The sequence below is a fragment of the Bufo bufo genome, chromosome 6 (genome assembly GCF_905171765.1).
Source record: "Bufo bufo chromosome 6, aBufBuf1.1, whole genome shotgun sequence".
Lineage (NCBI taxonomy): Eukaryota > Metazoa > Chordata > Amphibia > Anura > Bufonidae > Bufo > Bufo bufo.
In genome coordinates this window covers 277,264,504-277,273,778 of record NC_053394.1, presented here as the reverse complement: position 1 = coordinate 277,273,778, position 9,275 = coordinate 277,264,504, and the positions used below count along the sequence as shown (strand labels likewise).

The 9,275-nt window shown below is 45.6% G+C and overlaps 1 protein-coding gene across 1 annotated transcript in view; it reads left to right on the top strand.

Annotated features, from left to right (window-relative positions):
• Positions 1–5,084: 5,084 nt before the first annotated feature.
• Positions 5,085–9,275, top strand: part of LOC121003737 (KAT8 regulatory NSL complex subunit 1-like) — a 98,082-nt gene continuing 93,891 nt past the window's right edge. Inside the window, exon 1 of the mRNA XM_040435610.1 lies at positions 5,085–5,101. The gene's annotated coding sequence lies outside the window, so the exon portion shown is untranslated. The remainder of the gene's footprint in view (positions 5,102–9,275) is intronic.

Genomic DNA, 9,275 nt, shown 5'->3' with positions numbered 1-9,275 from the left:
CTTCAGCGTCGGCGGCTGCGCGCTGCCACCGGCGCTGCTCCTGCTATAGTATCATTGCTTCTCCTTCTCTATCTTTCCCTCGTGTACATCATAGATCAGTGCCCCTGACTGCACTGAAAAATTCTCAAGCTCTGCGGCGTCTTCAGGGGAATTTGGCAGGGCATAACTATATATCTAGGTATATAAGATACCTATACAAATATATAAATATGTAGAAAAGCTGTTCCATGTAAAATCCACTCAAAAGACAAGGGGGCACTGCCTCCGACTGGAGAAGAAAAAGTTCAGTCTCCAGAGGCATCAAGGCTTCTTTTACTATGAGAACTGTGAAGCTGTGGAATAGACTTCATCAGGACGTGGTCACAGCAGGAACAGTCGACAGTTTTAAAAAGGGCTTAGGCTACTTTCACACCAGTTTTTGCTGGATCTGTCATGGATCCGCAAAAATGCTTCCGTTACTGATAATAAGAGATGAGCGAATTTTTCTAAAATTCGATTCACCGGTTCGCCATTTAAAAAAAAAAAAAATTGGTTCGATCCGAATATATTTGCAGCAAATTTCATTAAAAAACGTGTATTTCCTGGCTGCAGAGAGCCTCTATAGTGGTGTAGAACACTGTGCCTTGCAGTAACACGCATAGGGAGTCTGCTGTGGTAGTGAAATACTGTGAGTCAGTATGACATCCAGATGACAGGCTTCGCTCTTAGAATCACTGCATACTTTACTTATTTGGGCAGTCATGGGGCCAAAACTGATCAAATAACGCTTATACAAGTAGAGCCCCCCGACAGAGTGGAGAGGGTGTCAGCAGTAAGTTTGTGTTGACGTCACTGATTATTTTGCCCTTCCTCTGATCCATCAGAACAATAACCCCCAAAAAAACGCTGAACGGAAAATATATTTTACTTTTTCCACTAATACACAACAAAAAGGGCTTTAGAACATATAGCTGCACCGCTGAATGGCAAATATATTTTTTCTTTTTCCACTTATACACGCCACAAAAGGCTTTATAACATATAACTGCACCGCTAATCGGCAAATAGATTTTTTCTTTTGCCACTAATACACGCCACAAAAGGCTTTAGAACATATAACTGAACCGCTGAACGGCAAATATATTTTTCCACCAATACAAGCCACAAAAGGCTTTTGAACAGATAACTGCACCGCTGAACGGTAAATACAGTATATTTTACATTTGTCACTAATACACGACAATAAGGGCTGTAATTTTCGCACTCCACCACACAACGGCTAATAAGCCCTTTTTTCCCACTAATACAAGCCAAAAAATGCTTTAGAACATATAACTGCACCGCATAAGGGCAAATAAGACGTATAAATATTTCCTTGTAATAAACCCTGTTAATGGCTGTATCAAACAGCATTTGCTCCCCAATAACAAGAACGGTTTGCTGGAATTACAGAGCTGTATAATGGCAATTTGGGTCCCCAGTCAGTGAAGCAAGGTGTGATAGGATTGTTCCTATTACCCAGGCTGTAAACTCCCCTACTGAGCATAAATGCTATGGAATGATTACTCCCTATCATTTCCCTACACCTTGAATAATCTTTCCCTAGACTTGTATATTGTTTTTTTTTTAGCACAATGAAGTTTTTTCTAGCACTGTCCCTAGTGCCTGCTGACGTCTCTCCCTGCACTAAGTACACTGGAAAATGGCAGAATCCAAGATGGCTGAGGCTATTTATAGGGCTGTGACATCACAGGGCTGGCTTCTGATTGGCTGCATGCATGGCATTATGGGTGATCCCACCCTCCCAGAGTTCTTGCTCCATGTCCTCACACGTGCAGCAGCCATTTTAGGAAAAAAATGCGAATTGCAAGGAAATTCAGCTTCAGTGCGAATCGAATTTTTCCTGAAATTCGGATCAAATTCCACTTCGTCAGCTTTGACTCGCTTATCTCTACTGATAATACAACCGTCTGCCTCCGTTATGAACGGATCCGGTTTTATCTTTAACATTGAAAGTCAATGGGGGACGGATCTGTTTTCTTTTGTGTCAGAGAAAACGGATCCGTCTCCATTGACTTACATTGTGAGTCATGACGGATTCGTCTTGCTCCACATCCCAGGACGCACTCAGAAATGCTGCTTGCAGCGCTTTTTTGTGCATCATGGGATCGCAATGAAACGGAACGGAATGCATTCTGGTGCACTCTATTCCCTTCCGTTCTGTCCCCATTGACAATGAATGGGGACACAACTGAAGCGTTTTCCCCCACTATTGAGATCCTATGACGGATCTCAATAGCGGAAAGGGAAACCGCTGGTGTGAAAGTAGCCTTAGATGAATTCTTAAAAGTGAATGACATTAATGCTTATGAAATTATGTAGAAATTTGGTTCTCACTCCCCTTTTCTAAAATTGACATCCTCACCCTTTCCTTGGTTGAAGTTGATGGACTTATGTTTCTTCTCAACCGTATTAACAATGTAACTATGTGACTGTGATGCGACACTCCAAAAAAGATTTAAAGGGTACATTCATACGACCGAACGGTAAGTGTTCTGCAACCTGCATAGGATAACGTGTGCTTCTGTATCCATGTGCCCCCGCCGCAACAGATAGGACATGTCCTATACTTCGCCACAATATGTGGACCACGAACACATTGAAGTCAATGGGCCCACACCGTAATGCGGGCATTCACACGGCTGGTATCCGTGTTTTGTGGATTTGCGGTTTTTGGACGGAGAACACTTACGGTCGTGTGAATGCACCCTGATGCTGTTGAATTTCTGGTTGCAGGTCACAAGTCGAACGTGATTTTGCCATTATAAACCACAACGCAAGTCGCGTTTTTACATCACAGCTCTAAAATAGCCGCCAACTCCAGACAAGTAGCACAGCTATCCTCAGATATGCCATATAGCCACGTGACCCAGTGATATGACACATGAGTGACACGTCAACTCTGCGACCAGTCATTAACTACAGCGGTCACATGACCCATCATCAAAACGGATGTTGACGCGGGGAGACCTATGACCTACAGAGCTGGAGGGACAGCACTGCAGCCAGAAGCCAGCGGTGGGGATCAGGTAAGAATTAGTACTACAGCGAGTCCAGCACTGCTGGGTGGGGGGCGTCGGGGGCTGTAGCGTAGCATGTGACCATAACCATGCTGCACCAGATGTCAACATTGAGGGGACCGGAACATGGAGGCAGTGCGGAGAACTGGAGTGGTGGGGAGCAGGTAAGTATAACTCTTCTAGTCAGAGAGGCAGGCTGTGGGCACTTGACAAAATGTAATTATTCCCTGAAGACCCCTTAAACCAGGCGTGCACAACCTGCGGCCCAGGGGCCACATGCGGCCCTCGATACCATTCTGTGTGGCCCCCAACCCTCTGGTCACAGACATGTAAGTCTATGTCTCATGGATGCTTACATGTATCTTTTATGTATTCTCCCATTAGATGGGAGTCCTGGAACTGTAACTAGACATTTATAATATATACTGTATGTACAATATGCCAAAAATATAGTTTTCAGTTGGTAATACCCCTTTAAGTTTTATTTACGGTCCTTGGAATTGGTTCAGAAATGTGGCCCCCAACCAGAAAAGGTTGTGCACCCCTGCCTTAATGCAATAGCCTGACCTTGGTGGTGGTAGCTATTTTATTTCAAAAGAAAAATGCACTCATCAGGCTACCTGCACACGGGCGCGGGCTTCAAATCCGTGCATTGTTTCTGTGCGGATGTCTGGGCACTTACGCACGAAAAACCGCCTGTGTTACTTGCAGGGTTTTTTTGGTGCAGATTTTTCCACAGATCTCCCCCTTGCATTGAAAAGGATGAAATCCGCACATAAAATCGCACAAAGAATTGCCATGCTGCGGTTTTCAAAATCAGTATAAGGGTCCATTCACACGTCCGCAATTTGGGTCCGCATTCGTTCTGCAATTTGCGGACCCATTCACTTTCAATGGGGCTGGAACTGATGCGAATCTGCATTTTCGGGATCCGCATCCGTTTTTTCGGGATCCGCAATTCCGTTCCTGAAAAAAATAGAACATGTCCTATTCTTGTCCGCAATTGCGGACCAGAAAAGGCATTTTCTATTATAGTGTCTGTGATGTGTGGTCCGCAAATTGCGGATCGCACATTGCAGGTGTCCGTGTTTTCCGGATCCGCAAAATACTTACCCTGCAGCTACTCTTATAGAGCGGCCCTCTAACTTCTGATGCCCTAGGCACCTGCCCTTGGTACCTACTGGCAAATGCAGCCCTGATGATGGGACACATCCCTTCTTATGATCCTCCCTGAATAAGGGTTCTGATTGTAAAGCATATCGCGCTCGTCAGATTGTCGGAAATCTTTACGTCTATGCCAACATCATTTGGAAAGATGAAAAGCTGCAAATGTCAGCTTTGCCATGCCAGACTAGAGTCTTACATGGGGGGCACATATGTGATTAACAAATGATAGTGGTGGCCCTGTGAGACTAAGTCTTTTGAAAGCGGTGATGTTCCAACAAAGGATTTCTTATTAAAAAGGCGTTTTCTGACCCGAATGAGGACTTCTTATCAACGGTAGGTCTGCGGCCAACTCTACCCATGTACAGCTATGTAAACATAGGCCCAGTATGCTGTATATGGCCTTTTCTGATGGGCCGAAATACACAGCGCAGGATGAATGGTGACAGAACCTCAGAAGTTCAGCACCACTGGGAATACAGGCCAGTATGTGACCATTCTGACCCATGGAAAGTGGGGGCACAGATACCTGATGTGTTACATTGAGATAAGGGTGCATATCCCCACTAGAGCTGCCACCCTCCTCACCCATAGAGAGGGTATACAGGGGCATGGTGGATACACAGTGGGGGCCAGTGTCACATAGTCATGGGTCACTCTCTCATACCAAGACATGCTTGCCCCCCTTCCCCCCTAACAAGCCCGAACCCAAGCACACAGTAACGGCGCTAAACCCCGCCCACCAGCCCGCCCTTAACGGCTTGACTGACAGCTCGACAGCCAATCTGGTTTCGAGTTCCGCACCATTCTCCAATCAGAATCTGGCAGGGAGGGTGATGGGAGAGGCCGTAGCCAGCAGTCCTGGTTGAGCTGTGCAGGTAGGTGCAGACATAGGGGTGCGTGGGGAGTGGGGTTCATGCACCAGGTGGCACTGGGTGGGGGCAAGATGGGCACCCTTGGGTATGTAGGGAAGCAGGGGCAGGTCCAGGTGTGGGCCATTGTAGTGGCTGGGTATGGAGAATGACTGTAATATATGCCTCCGTCTCTCCCAGCAATAAACAGGCCAGATACTGGAACTTTGTATGATCAGCTGGGCTATGACACTCTGTGCCAGTGCACGGTGCAGGATGCAGCTGGTGCATGACAGGAGGGGATGCCTAAAGAACCATGGCTCACTGGGCACCAAAGAGGTGATCTATAGATTGACAGATGGGTAGCATGCCTGTATGCATGCACATTCATATACTGACATCTATACATAGTGATAATGTCTGTAAAGCGCTACCGAATATGTCAGCGCTATATAAGTAATTCAAATAAATAGACACATATATGCATATAGTCATGTGCGCAAATTTTCATATAGACATATATACACACACGGGCACAAGCTGGATGAGTTATTTGGAAATTTAAAACCCCATCCACTGTTTTTGATATATTCGCACGTTGCCTAGGCTATTTATTTCGGACATCTGTGTCACAAAAAGGGTCTTTAGAGTTGGACACGGACTCTTCCACTCCTTATTTGTAACTTATTTACCCCAGAAAACTGTAAAGACATCATAAATGCATCACAGATTTGCACCTATTATGTACAGATTCGCAGCCAAACATATAGTCATACACTGGCAGTGCCAGCACAACCGAGCTACAATACCTGGCACTGCCACTGCCAAATGTACGGAGCTGACCTTCTGATTGCTGAGGCCCCCTTTAGGCCTCATGCACACGACCGTTGTTGTGTCCGTTGTTCCGTTTTCCGTGATTTTCTGCGGACCCATTGACATTCAATGGGTCCGTTGAAAACTCGGATAATGCACCGTTTGTCATCCACGTCCGTGATCCGTGTTTCCAGTCCATCAAAAAAATATGACCTGTCCTATTTTTTTCACGGCCAACGGTTCGCAGACCAATTCAAGTCAATGGATCCATGAAAAAACACGGAGGCACACAAGATTGTCATCCGCGTCCGCGCGTCCGCGTTCGTTTTTTCCTATCATTTGCAAGGCAAACTTGACTTAGATTTTTTTTCACTTTCCTTCATGTCTGGTGATCCTCCAAAAATCAAGGAAGACACACGAAAACGGATCACAGAACAACGGAACCCCGTTTTGCGGACCGTGAAAAAATACTGTCGTGTGCATGAGGCCTTAGATGATCAAGCGGGTATCGGGAGTTGCACCAACCTCATATTGAATCCTTATCCTAAGGCCTCATGCACACGACCGTGGTTTATTGGGACCGAGTCCGAGCCGCATTTTTTATTTTTTTTTTGGGTGGGATGCCGACCCATTCACTTCAGTGGGGCCACAAAAGATGAGGACAGCACGTTTGTTCTGAGCCTCACAAAAAAATATGGACAAGGATAGGTCTGCTCTATTGAGGGCTGGCATCCGCAATTTGCAAACCGCAAAATGGACACGGTCGTGTGCATGAGCCTTAAGGTCCCCATCACACTTCTGTGATGACATCCGTGTTTGGTCTGTGTGTCCTTCTTTTTTAATTTTTTTATTTCAAGAGCATCTCCTACCAATGGTCTGTGAACATCAGGGACCAAACATGGACGGCATACGTGTTGTGGACGTTGTTTTCACATAGACTATAATGTGCGTAATCACGGACATAGGGCATGCTTCAGTGGTGAATACACACGTTAAAGTCAGTGGGTACGTGAGATTCACTGATTTGTGAAAGATATTGATGGCCTATCATCAGGCCTCTTTCACAAATCGATATTTTGCTGTATTTTCTCCAGCCAAAATTCCGGAACACTTGCCGGATTGCCGGATCCGGCATTAATTTCCATTGAAATGTATTAATGCCGGATCCGGTACCAAGTGTTCCGGAAAAAAATGATCCAGTTTCCCGGTCTGCGCATGTGCAGACCTTTGAATCTGTGAAAAAGATAAATACCGGATCCATTTTTCCGTATGACACGGATCCGGTATTGTAGTGCATTTGTCCGGATCCGGAAACAAATGATATCCGTTTGCATACGGATTTCCGGATCTGGCAGGCAGTTCCGACAACGGAACTTCCTGCCGGATTCTTCTAACGCTAGTGAGAAAAGTACCCTAAGGCTGGGTTCACACTTGAGCGTTTTACAGCGCGTTCAAACGCGCTGTAAAACGCTCAACACATGAAAACCAATGCTTCCCTATGGCCCTGGTTCTCACTTGAGCGTTTTACAGCGCGTTTGAACGCGCTGAAAAACGCCCTACGCTCAAAAAAGTTCTTGAGCTTCTTTGGGGCGTTTTGTCGCGCGTTTGCAGCCATAGGACACTGCTGTCAATCACACAAACGCGCGTAATACGCGCGTTGACTATAGACAAAAACACGTGACAAAATATGCGCGACACAAACGCGCGTTAAACGCGCATATCAAATATGCTCAGGTCTGAACCCAGCCTCAGTCTTGCTGCACACATACATTTCTATATTTTTTCTATAGCACATGCACTTTTTATGGGTTGTTTGTTTGTTTCTTGTTCAATTCAGATGTGTTTGGATGGTGTTTCCGGGTGTTTTTCCCCTATAGAGAAGGAAGTGAAAAATGTTTGAAAAAATGTCATCACTTCAGCATTCTGTGTTGCTGAAAATGCCGCAGACACAAAAAAAGGCACTAAATAGAAAAGAAAATGGCAGTAGCAAAAAGAAAAAAAAACATAAAATAGCAAATACTACTTCTTTTTTGGCAAAAGCTGACTGTGTACAAAATGGCGCTAAAACCTGTGTGTGAATCCAATCTTAGGGCTGTTTTGCACGAGCGAGTCCATTGCGGGAATCGTGCTCCGTGTGTGAGCGTGATCCTCCGTTCTGGACTTTTAGGAGCGCAGGGCATTATCATGATTTATAATGCTGTTTGCCTCTGCTTCTACAGAATCCTAGTGACATAAAGCTGTCAGTATGAGGTCAAGCAGAGACACACAGTATTAATGATAAATCATGATAAGGCTACATGCACACGACCGTATGTGTTTTGCGGTCCGCAAATTGCGGATCCGCAAAAAAAAAACGGATGACGTTCCGTATGGCATCCGTTTTTTTTGCGGATCCATTGTAATAATGCCTATCCTTGTCCGCAAACTAGAAAAAAATAGGACATGCACAATTTTTTTTGCGGAGCAATGGAACGGACATACTGATGCGGACAGCACACGGTGTGTTGTCTGCGTTTTTTGCGGACCCATTGAAATGAATGGGTCCGTATCCTATCAGCAAAAAAAACGGATCGGACACAGAAACAAAATACGGTCGTGTGCATGAGGCCTAATGCCGTGGGAGCGTGATTCCTGCAGTGGACTCGCTCTTGTGAAACAGGCCTTAGTGTATGTTCACAGAATGTCTTTTGCCATGGAACTTTGGCGCGGAAATCCACTCTGAATTTTTTTTCCAGTGGCCACGTGGTTTCTGACAACCATTCATTTAAATGGGAGGAAGCACTGAGGATCATGGAGTGGAGGCGTAAAGCCGTGACCCAGCCGAGAAGGGACTTCTCAGCGTGGCCATGGCTTTAAGCCGCCGCTCTGCGGTCCTCATTGCTTCCTCCCACTGGGAGGCAGAAAGGACACAGCTGCCAGTGGGATTTCAGTGACATTTTGGCGTGGCTGTCTGCGATAAAAATGCGAGAACCACACTGACATTGACCTCTGCTTCCCTGACAGGATCACACGGTATGATAATGATTTTTGTAAAGCTGTCCCTGCCAGACCTGTATCTACTGAATTACACAGGTGGCAATATGTCAGAACAAGTCAGTAGATTCCAGGTCTGGCGGGGACACGCCGTGTGATCCTGTGAGAACAGGAAATTACGCTGCCACATGCACCGTGTTTGTGTTTCTCACACTGAACACGCTTGCCTGTAACTAGGCTACATTGACACGGCAAAACGGTCCTTTTTTTTACGGCTGCTTTTTTCACTGATGCCTTTCTGAGAAATAGACATTAACAGTCACCTTCAATTGTTTGGGGGCTGTCCGTCCGTAAAAATGGACAAAATAGGACATGTCCTATTTTGTAAAGAAAAACAAACAAAAAAAACGGCTGT